Genomic DNA, 12,893 nt, shown 5'->3' with positions numbered 1-12,893 from the left:
GAAAATTTGAACAAATAGAATTAATTGAAAAACTAGAATTTGGGAAATTATTTGAAAACTGGAATTTGGTAATTTATTTTAAAATCAAAGATGAAGAAATACAAAGAGATGATGCGCAGTTACTAGGGTTGCATGCCAAAGGTGGCAATGCATAGGTTCTCGCCAATGAGGTTTGATTGTGTGTTCCTCCAAGCCGGATATGATAGTTGTTGGGACCATCACTGACAAGTCCAAGTCCAACCATTTAAGGTCTCACACAACCATTAGGGCAGCCAATCACCCGAATAACCACACACTCATTGTACTTTGGACCAACCTTCTCAAACACAGCTCGAACCCGCTTGAGGAGGTCAGATATTCCCTGTTCAGTTTCAGTTATTGCAAGAGGGCACAGTGGTAGAGTTGGGCATGCCATTGTCGTTAAGCTAAGGGGATCTACATACCTTGGATGCAGCAGACCTGCTTAGGCAAGAGTAGTAGTGATAGGGTGCCTCCATGCACTGCAAATATTACATAAGATAATATTCTGGTTTGGTGTGAGATGCACATCCAAGTTATACTTCTCAATTTCCTCCCTTAAATACTTCCAGCTTGTTAATGGTGAATGACCCATTTGCTTCAACCACCTCCTTGAAGTCTTGTACGCTTGGTGCGTACACTGGAATATTGAAGTTGTCACGCTTCTCGCTTATAATCAAGCCTTCTAAGATAACATCATTCCAAGCGCCTTGAAAGTAGGTTCCTAAGAGGAGTCCAGCCTCACCCTGGTCAATGGGGTCCATTGAGGTTCAGAAGAATTTGGGGTTACATTGCGACTCCTTTCTCCTTGTCTATCTGAACCTTGGGGCTAACCTGCCAACATAGTCCTATGCTTTTTCGTCAATCACCAGAAAATCCAATGAGCTTCTCCACATTCCACTTGCCCACCAAAAATTCCAATATGTTGGCATAGTCCTTGGCAATGTAAACTCGCAAGCGTTGGGCTACTATTGAGAAATGATCAAAGAGGTTGTCATCACTGCCATCATACATCAGGTGAGCAAGCATAGAGATTTCTTTCCTCATTGTGCCAGCAAAAGCCAATATAGGTCCATCAGGATCAATCTTAAAGAGCTTTTCGACTATCTTGGTGTAGGTAGTTTCATGACACTTCTCATCTGAGGCAATTGTACCACATATTTAAGCCAACTTTATATCCCCATGCTCCTTGGCAAGCCTCGCAATGTTGTCATGGGAGATGAATGTCGCCCTTTCTCTAAATGAAGTGTAGATGAACCCGAGGTAAGGATTATTCTCTATCCATGGGCCCATTCCTAATCCAATAGAATATTGAATTGTCTTCTCAATGTGTCTCATGTCTACTCGTCCAGATGGATATAGGTACTTGTTGAGAAGGTCACCATGCCTATTCTCTTCTACAGTCCATGCCCTTATCCAAATTGCCCAAGAGGTGAGGCTTGCACCTGTTTCATCCTAAACCCCATCCAAGGTATTAAGCATTGTTTGGTAAGCTGGAAGGGCTTTTTCAGTGATCATATCTCCAACCAAAACAACAAAGTAATCATTTGGAAGCTCATTTGCCCTCTCCCTTAGTTCCTTGACTTGCTCATGGAATCCATCAAAAACGGGATTTGGTAGAAAGTCTTGTGGTTACCAAGATTTCTCAACTAGATTCAGGTGAACCAAAATGTTATGCTCAACCCAATTCTCCATGGATTTGAGGATCTCAATCTTTTGGGTTGGCATGGAGTGGGTCGCTTGTACATGAGCCTCCTGAGGAGGGCTAAAAGGCTTCTTGAGATTCTCACACCCCGAACTTACCAGTAACAGGGAAATGAAAAAAAAAAAAAAAAAAAAAAAAACAAGATAGGAGCAAAGCAAGGACTGAAGAAATAACCAAAGCAAATTAAACAAAATATGAATGTATAGAGCCTCATTTCAGGTGACATCCATGGGCTAATACAAGTGGAATAAAAAAGAAGCAAGAATGTGATTTTTGATAATCAGATGCAGTGATAGGTCCATATTCAAGTCATTCATAAAATAGAAGAATGCTCAAGTTGTTCATAAGCAGAGCCAAAAAAGCCAGACTAGAACTAGGTAAAAAATGCATAAAAATGGTCTTAGATTCCACAAACATACATAGTGTCTGATGTCCACATTCAAGTATACAACTGAACCTAAAAATCAACAAGTAACAAGATAGAACAATCTGAAATGAGAAAATATAAAGAATGTCATAATCATACTTAGATTGAACTGACAAGCTCCTCCCTTGCTTATTCTTCAGTTTCTCTAGTTCTACAATTCTATCTCCCTCTTTGGTAATTGCTCTCAAACCTCCTTCATTCTCTAGCTATCCCCTATTCTCTATAACTCTGCTCCTCAAGCAACAACCACTTAGCTCATCCTTTTTCACTCACCCTAGAAACGATTCTTTCTACCTTCCCAAAATATTCAACTTACTCTTCTCCTAACCGCTTGCAACCTTTCCCCCTACTCCTCATTGGTTTCCTTCCTCAAGTTGTCTTTTCCCTCAAGCAACAACCCCACTCCTTCATAACCGTTTCAGAATATTCCCATGCCACTTGTCACATGCTGGTTGCCCCCAAAAATAGTACTTCTAGGCCACTCTCATACACATGCTACTAAAACCTTTTAAAATGTGGTAGACATGTGCTCCAAAAATAACCAAAAAACCTAGACCCAAATAAGGGTCTACAAATATGCCCCTCTTCGATATAGATCACGAGTGTAATGAATGGATAACGAATACGTGAGAGATGAATGGAATGAAGTGAAATGGACCGAAGAATAGAAAAGATCTTGAATTTTGGTCTAAACACAATTACACGATAAGCTCAAGATCAATGGCACATACTAGGGAGGTGAGACTCTAGCCAAAGATACAACCAAAGCGAGAGGTGTATGTGCAATGAATAACATTAGACCATGATACAATGAATAGTACAATGATGATTGAGACAAGGAGTGATCAACACATGGAAAAAGACTCGAATGAAGGATGAGTTTCGGTTTAAGGCCAAACGACTCAACTAGGTAGGTGTAGCTTGAAGTTGAACAAGACTCAACTTAACTGATAAGACAATGACTGATCGATATAGGAGTGGTCCTAAGAACTTAACTCAAACTGACAAGATGAATGACTGATCGATATAGGTACGGTCCTGAAAACTCAAACTGAACCGACAAGATGAATGAGTGACCGATCGATATAGGTACGGTCTTGAAAACTCAAACTGATAGGAAGATGGTCGATCGATATAGGTGCGGTCCTAAAACTCAAGCTGAACTAACAAGATGAATGATCGATCGATATAAGTGCGATCCTGAAAACTCAAACTGACACGGAAGATGACCGATCGATATAGGTGCAATCCATAAAACTTAAATTGAACTCAAATTGATAGGAAGATGGTCGATCGATATAGGTGTGACCTAAAAAATGCAAACTCAAACTGAACTGACAAGAAAATGATAAATCAATATAAGTGCAATCTTGAGAACTCAAACTAATAGAAGGATGGTCGATCGATATAGGTGCGACCCCAAAAATGCAAACTAAAACTGAGTTGACAAAAAGATGACCGATCAATATAGGTGCGGTTCCAACTCAAACTAAACACAAACTGATAGAAAAATGGTTGATCGATATAGGTGCGGCCCCAAAAACGCAAACTCAAACTAGTAAAACTATGATCAATCGATATAGGTACAGTCCCAACTCAAACTAAACATAAATTGATAAGAAGATGGTTGATCGATATATGTGTGGCCCAAAAAACGCAAACTCAAATTGACAAGAAAATAACCGATCAATATAGGTGCGGCCCCAAAAACACAAACTCAAACTAACAAGACAATGACTAATCAATATAGGTGTGGTCCCAACTCAAACTGAACACAAATTGATAGGAAGATAGCTGATTAATATAAGTACGACCCCCAAAACGCAAACTCAAACTAACAAAATGATGATCGATCGATATAGGTGCAGCCTCAAACTTTAACTAAACTGACAAGGTGAATGACCGATCAATATAGGTGCGGTCCTGAAAAACCTCAAACTGAACTTAAACTAACATGGACAATGACCAATCGATATAGGTGCGGTCCCGAAAAACTCAAACTAAATTGACAAAATAATAACCAATCAATATAGGTGCGGTCCCGAAAAACTCATATTGAACTGACAAATTGAATGACCGATAGATATAGGTGCGACCTTAAACTCTAACTAAACTGACAAGATGAGTGACCGATCGATATAGATGCGGTCCTAATTCAAACTGAACACAAACCGATAGGAAAATGAATGATGGTGATCTGATCGAGTGGCTCAAAGCCAAAGAATAACTAAGATAATGATGCAAACAAACTTGATATGAGGGGATATGCCCCAATATGACAACTCATAAGGATCGACAATTAGGTCAAAAGATGATGAAGCCTGTGAAAGGTCTAATGATCCCAAGGAAGGAGGGTATGCCCTAGTATGCAACTCGCAGGGGTCAACAACTAGATCAAAAGTAGAATAAAAGTTTGCTGAAAGGTTTGGTGCTATCGGGGAAGGGGGTATGCCCTAGTATGTGACGGTGAACAAACTTAAATATGAAATGCCACAAAACTACTGTACTATGAAATATGTTCATCCATCATGTAATGAAAATGTCTAACCTCAAATAGGTAATGCCAAACAGGACCATGCATCGTGATATCATGCGGACAAAACCAAACTAACTGAAGAATAAAAATAACGATGACTAGTGCTCAAAATGCAAAGAGCAAGCAAATCAACACTCAGCATGCCAACTGTCAAAATGAAAGCATTATCACTAATAAATCAACAATCTGTCAGGCCCTGCCATCACGGAAGATGTTGAACTTAAAGTCCACAAGATGTATGAAAGCACAACTAAAGAAATCGAGGACTGATCTACATCTTCTCCTAATCGAGAGAGATGTGTGAGGCCATGTGTCATAGTGAGATGTGTGGGATAAAAGAAGGTAATGATCAAGCTTTGGTAAGATAGAAATAATGAAAGTATCAAGAGTAAAATGTTTGAGTATGAAATGAAAGGTAGGTAGGTATCCAAGATCATCCAAGTATGCCGAGAAGACTAAACCCAAGGTATCAATAGCTCCATAATCTATCAAAAACGACTATCATAAACAAAAAGTCAAGTCTCAATGTCAAAACATCCAACTAGGCGGTTATGCCCCAATGAAAAATGTTCTTCATCCCGGTTATGCCCCAATATAAAGTAGTGTATCTGAGTCAACAACTACTGAGGAGGACCATGTGTAGTGTATGTCAACAAATCAATTAATCTCTACTCCTAATGCTAAAAATGGAAACATCTCAACATACCCCATATGAATTAGAATCCTCGTGCTCTATGAATGTGAATGAAGTGGCTATGTCCCAGTATAAACCATCTAAAGTGACTATACTTCAAGATAAATCAAAGTCCATTACCAATGAGAGGCTTATGTCTTAGTATGTGTAATCATAATAAGGTCAATCTCACCTCTCAATGTGGAAAATGAAAATACCAATATAATCTCAATAGACCCTAATCATCTCATGCTCCACAAAAAAATAAAAAAAATAAATAAAAAAGGAGTGGTTGTGTCTACCATACACGATCTTTGAAGCAATCGTGTCTCGAAATAAACCATCATCTCAAAAATCAACCATCAATGAGTGGAGTGTGTCCCAATGCAGAATATCAAGTAGAATGATTGTATCCCTAATAAAAGTGCTCTCTGAAATGGCTATGCCCCAGTGTAGGTTCATTCCATAACTCCTAATCCATTATAACCCAAGTGAAGAGGAGAACTGGCTATGCCCTAGTGTAGGGCGTCATCCCAATAATCCATCATCAATAAGAAAACTATGCCTTGGTATAGGTCATCAACTCAAAAATCTATCATCGATGAGTAGAGTATGCCCCAATGTAGATCACATCACCTCTGAAAATCCATCACTGATAAGAGGGGTATGCCCCAATGTAATCCATCACCTCAACTCCTCATCCATCATGCTCCAAGAAATAATCTCCAACAAATCTCAAGTATTGCTCATGTGTGAGTTGTCAAGCACAATGTGAAGTCATGGCCTTAGGGTGGTCTCAAGACACGAGACGTAACATAGGCTAAGGTCTTAGGGTGAAACAAACAAATGGAAACTAAGCTCAATAATCCCAATGATATAATTCCCATACCCCTCATGCATGAGATGCAATGCTTAGAAAACATCATGAGTTGCGGACTTAAAAATCCCCACACAAAAAGTGATGATAAAGGAATTGACACATCGAATAAGCAAGAATAAAGTGTGGATGTTGAATCCAAGTCAAACATCAAATAAGATAAGAAAAGAAAGAAATCAGATGAGGTAGAGTGAAATGGAGGAATAAAATAAAAATAGAAGAAAACAAAGAGATAGAAAAGTGAGTGATGATCAACCTACGTCAAAGCATGGAGATAAGTCACATTCGAAATAGATGGAATGATGGATAGAGCAAGGATTTAGAGATACTAAAGAAAGGTCGCTCGCATCTCTCACAAAAATCGAATAGGTAACTCATACTCTCACCCAAAATATATACCAAGATAGAATCTCAGAAAGAAACTCTCATACGAACTCTCTGTAACACATAAACTCAATGAACCAAACTAGCACATCCATACATGTGGTCAATGGAAAATGGTACAATGAAAAATGCGCCATATTTTATTATTTTATTTTATTTTATTTTTGCGCATACTCTGATCAATAATGAATGACCTCCCATAAAAATATATACCCAAATGATCAAACCCTATCCACATACGAATGTAACATGAATCCTCCCTGACAAGACAACCTCTCAAACTGGGATCTCTAAACCGCTGCTCATAGGGTGAACGGGGGGAAAAAAATGTGACAATCCTTCATGTAGTGACGTGTGAAAAACCATAACTCAAGGTGAAACAAGTATAATGTCGAGTAAACAATGATGAGAGAAAAGACAGAGAACAAATATCACAAGCGGTGATATGTGATGTCGAAAAAAGTGATAAGATGATGTCAAAGTGGAAAATATCACAATGAAGAGTGAGGAATAAGGCCTGAATATATATGTCAGGTCTAGAACTCATGACGTATTTAATCAACGCATGCAAACACTATAAGGTCCCCAACCCAATGTGATAAGTAAATAAGGTGAAGAAAGAAAAGGCTATGGTGCTCGTGTGAGGCTCAAAAGGCTAGTAACGAGTGACTATATGCAAGAGTGATATGGTAAATAAGCTCCTGAAATGATGTTCACCCATCCTTTGACTACAATCTCGAACATCATGATTTCAAGATCTCACATGGTTAATAGTAAAGACTAGCATCCGTCTAACATAGTCATATCAACCTCTCTAAAATCGTGTGAAAGCTTCTACTGATGCTCTATGATAATCATCAATGTCCTCTGACAATCACCTCACTTTACCATCACATGTCACTCACCATCGTCTCATAAAATCACCATCTCTAGTCATCCCAACTCTTTGAAGTCATGTGCAATGGCTCAGATCTGGATGTTCCATGATGTCTCCTCTACCTCAACAACATTGTCAAGTAGTCAAACCACTCTCTCATCATGATCCATCTATCATCATGCAAAGCTCACCTCAGGTCTAACCATCTCAGACTCTACCTGGTTAGATCAGAGAAAATGATGGAATAAATAGGCAATGGTATTGTAGTATGCTAAGACGAACAAAGATAGTAAGGTCGTATAATGGTACCAAGGGGTGGTGTCATGTTAGGCTCAAAATGGGTAGGTCACCAAGTTTATAAAGTCAGGATATGGATATGGATATGGTACTGCTCTAATTAAAATGTGAAATGGGTCATAGTTTTGAACTCCCTAGGTTGACCTCCTAATCTTAGGTCAATATGCTTAATATCCTCTGATCGCTCAGATTTTTGTCGTTTATTAGATCAAAACAAAATTTATAACCTAATTCACTCTTCTATAGCAATTTGTACCCGATCAAAAAGTGGTTTTAATACAAACTACTGTAGCATAGTGGTTTTTAGGTATCGTCCACAAGGATGGATTATTCTTGGTAATTAAGGCTTGAATGAAATGATAAGAAATGATTGTGATCAAGTGAAATTGACTTGAAATTGCATGATAAAATTCCAAAATAACAATGTATTCAAATTGAGAGGAAAATGAAGTGTAAAAGAGAAGAAAATTAATAAGATGTGAGATTCTCGGAGTTAGGATTTTCTAGAGAGCAATTTCTATGGTGAATAGGTGTTGAGATCTAATTTTCATCAAGTTAGATTAAAAACCTAAATTTTCATCTAAACCGATTTTTGATTTAGCTTTAGGTCTAAATCTAATTTCTCTTCAAATTAGGTAATCTAATCCAAGAGATCAATTCGAATCATATATTCAATTCATCTTAAATTATCTTCCGATGATTCACACAATGCAACTATTCAATCTCATCAAATCTATCATTAAGAATTTGATGAATCTACCTAGCTTGCATTGTAGTAATCATCCAAGACAATTTGAAGAGAAAAATCCCCAAATTTCAATTAATCAATCAATTGGATCAAATTACCTTTGCAATTCAAGCTCAATTCTCTAATTCACCATAGATCTTGCCTCTAGATCTTCCTTCCTCTGAGAAAAACGAGATTTAGCTACTCATGCTTGGAGATTTGATCTCACAAGACATGTTTGGCTATTGAGAAAATAAGAGAAACTGAAGGAAAGTAGAGAATTATATAGAGAGAAGAAGTATGAAAAGTTCTACAATTAGAAAATGTATCAAAAGTCTTTAAATGAGTCAATCACGTTTCTATTTATAGGTCAAGGTCAAGTGGACACTTGGCATCATCTAAGAGGTCTTCCGAAGGCTTCTTCATCAAGGAATATGGAGAAAATGCATTTTCGCATGAGCCCCTAGCAATTTCGCATGATGGTGCAAAGTGGAAAGTCCATTAGCTGCATTTTCGTTTTGCTGGAGCGTTTTGCATGACTGTGCGAAAATTTCGCATGGTCATGCGAAATCACTTTTCACATTTCCCTTATGTGCTGCAGCCAAGCCTATTCTGTTTCATTTCGCATGACTATGCAAAAATTTCTCATGGTCATGCGAAATTGAAAAACAGGCTTTTCCGACTCCTCCTTGCAATTTCTCTCATTTCTTTATTTTTAATCCATCTCCACCACCTTCAATTAAGCTCCAAATCCCAATCCAAACCGATTGCATTGCTTCTTTCATTATGCATTTGAATGATCATCAACTTTATTTGTTTTCTTCAATTTGATTCATCTCATTTGTCACCAATTTATCAAAATCATACCTTGAAATGACTCCAAAACTTCATAAAACTTGTTAGTAACTCTTGCAAGGGCAAAAACATGTTAATTGACTGTTTTAGGCATAATTACTACTCAAAAGATGTGAAACTCATGAGAATTATTATCTAAAATATGCTCTTTTTGAGTAGTAATCATCCTCCATGATATATCAGGCTAGAGTGATCTGAACTCCTAAATAGAAGCAACTGTAGAAGCTAGCTCGTCTGACATCTCAACTGAACTGTTTGAACTCGGATGTGAATCTGCTCTAATCAATTGACCTCCAACTCTCCTCTAAGAATGTGACTCCAGACTCAACTAACTCCTAAACTGATTCCCTATAATGCAAGCAAAATGGATGAATGACACAAGATAGAACCCTAAAAGACAATAGTACGACATCCGAGCACATGGTCCTGGGATGGCAATCCGAAATCTGGATGTATGATGAGAACTTTGGAGTCATAAAGGTGTCCATTGTGAGATGAATACAAATGTGACTAGAGAATTCCTATTAATAATTCGAGATAAAAGAGGTGTGAGTAACACACTATCACGAGATCGAGACTCCATTTATAACCACATATCCTTGACTCAACCTTCAACTCGAGCTCCATAAAGAGAAAAAATGATAAGGTGATCAAGGCAAATCTCTCGAAAAAATTGTAAGTGTGAAAACATGCCTTTCACATTTCCATAATGAAAATATGAGCTTCGAGTTGAAAATTGAATCAATGATCAAACAAATAATGAGGTATTGGGCCCGTGATAGGTGTATGATGTAAAAAAATGATCATGATCAATGAACATATCCCAAAGCATCGAGCAAGTGACGACAAAGTGAATGAATGTGTCAAGCTAAGAAAGGAAGATGAAAGCTCTAGGGAGAAAACATGCTAAACTCATCAAATGGGAGAAATAATCTAATGCAACAAGGTAAGAGGTGATCCAACCAATACTCAAACTCATACCGATCTTTGAGCAGTCTCAATTGGAAACCAAAAGAGAAAACACTGGATTTAGGTAATAACTAAGGCAGTTCTAAAGGCTCTTAGATGCACCCACGTGTGAGAAAGGAATCCTAATCAAAGGATCTAAGCTCATCCTAAAAGGTTAAGGTGGCTCTAAAAAGAGAAATGATGGACTTTAACGGGTCCTTAGCAGAAGCGATCGTACCCTCCGACGATACACAACCCTCTACATGCCTCCGAATAGACGAGACACTTCCATGCAAGGTGGTCATCACCTCCACACATGCACTTTTCCTATGGTGAAAACTCTTCTAATGGTTGACGCATCTCACAACTCTGATCACTCGTCGATGATCTAAGGTGCACAATGAGTGATGTGGGTGCATCCAAAAATCCTATCAAACTAAGCAAAGTGAAAACACATTGGTCACACAAATATCCTAAAATCTAGCTCTAGGCTATACAAGTCTTCAAAGGTCGGACTCTAATCATCATCAATGTGTCGGCCACCTCCAAAATGCTCCCAAACATAAATATAGCCTATCGCTAAACCCTACTCCTAATCACTAGCTTGGTCGAAGAGCAAATAAAGTAACATGTCTCATATCAAATACGAGATCAAGGAAAACAAGGTCGACTAAGACTAGGGACTTGGAGATAAGGGGATAGCTGTGTGTCCCACATAGATAAGCAACTCATGCAATCACACGGAAGGAGAGAAGTCATGCAACAAATAGTCATGCAAAGCACATGTATATCATCCAAATCTACACACAAGCTAAGCAAGAAATATGATAATTGAGATGAATATCTAGCAAAGATAGCATGCTCCATGATAATCAAGATAATATACAACTAAGAGAATCAATCATGTCAAGATGAATGAGATAAGAAACAAGAAGAATGTATATGTCAAGGTGAGCAGAGTAATCATATGACAGGAAAAATCAATATATGAGGATAAATAAGAGAATCAATCAATATAATCAGTATGTCAATGTCTCAAACAAACACAATAACCAAGCATGCATTAAGGATAATGATATCAAGAGCTCTTAATGTGTAATCAATAATCAAGCAAACAAAAGCACAAAAAGAGGTGGGTACCCTCTGATTGACCAATCAAACGCCACATTTGCCTCAACTCATGTTCAAGCTTGACCCTCTAGTGATCCCCAATGGAGTTGCCATTTTGTGGACCCCGCATTTTGCATGCATGCGTTTCCCACTTAAATGGCGCAACTCATTTTTTATTTTGAAAAGTTTTTGGAGTCACCACTTATTTTTGTTTCATTTTTAAAGGGAAAAACAAAATAAGAAAGAAAAACCTAAATGTGACTCTTAAAGGAAAAACAGGTCTATGAAAAACCGAATCTGGGTCCGATGGTTAGGTTACTTATTGGGAAGGTATGACAATGACTGTAGCTCCCCTTTAAGCCCTTAAAAATGGGTTTTTACTAATTAAGCTAAAGCAAGTGTGACAATTGATTGATTAAACATGAATACCAAAAAAATATAAATCTAAAAATTATCAAATGAACAAGACAAACAAAGAGTGTACCTGAATAATGAGTTGATTGCTTTGTGGAAAACAAAAGTCAGTAAACGAACATAGGATAATTGCATGTGTTACAAAGTAAATCAATCAATGAGAAAATCACATAAGTTGGGTCCCACCAAAACCCGATTTATTCTTGCACAAATTAATTCCATGAATTTCATTATTTGAAATTATGAAACTTATTTACACTTATTTTAAATTATTTAAAAATCAAAGAAAATATGAAAAATTCCTGCCGAAGAGAAAATAACAACAAATTTTTATTGAAAAAAGGAATTTTGGGTGATCCTAAAAATTCTAAAGATGAAAATTTGAAAAGATAAAATTATTTGAAAAACTAGAATTTGAGAAATTATTTGAAAACTAGAGTTTGGGAATTTATTTTAAAATCAAAGATGAAATACAAAAAGATGACGTGTGGTTACTAGGGTTGCATGCCAAAGGTGGGCATGCATAGGTTCTCGCCAATGAGGTTTGATTGTGTGTTCCCCCAAGCCGGATCTGATAGCTGTTGGGACCATCATAGACAAGTCCAAGTCCAGCCATGTAAGGTCTCGCATAACCATTAGGGCAACCAGTCACTCAAATAACCACAGATTCATTGTACTTGGGACCAACGTTTTCAAATACAGCTCGAACCCACTTGAGGAGGTCAGATATTCCCCGCTCAGTTTCAGTTATTGCAAGAGGGCACAGTGGTAGAGCTGGGCATTCCATTGCCGTTAAGTTTAGGGGATCTACATACCTTGGATGCAACAAACCTACTTGGGCAAGAGCAATAGTGATAGGGTGTCTCCATGCACTGCGAATATTACACAAGATAATATTCTGGTTTGGTGTGAGACGCACATCCGAGTTATACTTCTCAATTTCCTCCTTTAAATACTTTCAGCTTGTTAATGGTGAATGACCCGTTTGCTTCAACCACTTCCTTGAAGTCTTGTATGCTTGGCACGTACACTGGAATATTGAAGT

The 12,893-nt window shown here is 37.8% G+C and overlaps 1 pseudogene; it reads right to left on the bottom strand.

Annotated features, from left to right (window-relative positions):
- Positions 1 to 244: 244 nt before the first annotated feature.
- LOC100258358 (stearoyl-[acyl-carrier-protein] 9-desaturase, chloroplastic-like) lies at positions 245 to 12,635 on the bottom strand (annotated as a pseudogene).
- Positions 12,636 to 12,893: the final 258 nt, after the last annotated feature.

This window comes from Vitis vinifera, chromosome 12 (genome assembly GCF_030704535.1).
Source record: "Vitis vinifera cultivar Pinot Noir 40024 chromosome 12, ASM3070453v1".
NCBI lineage: Eukaryota > Viridiplantae > Streptophyta > Magnoliopsida > Vitales > Vitaceae > Vitis > Vitis vinifera.
This window is presented reverse-complemented; position numbering and strand designations above follow the sequence as displayed.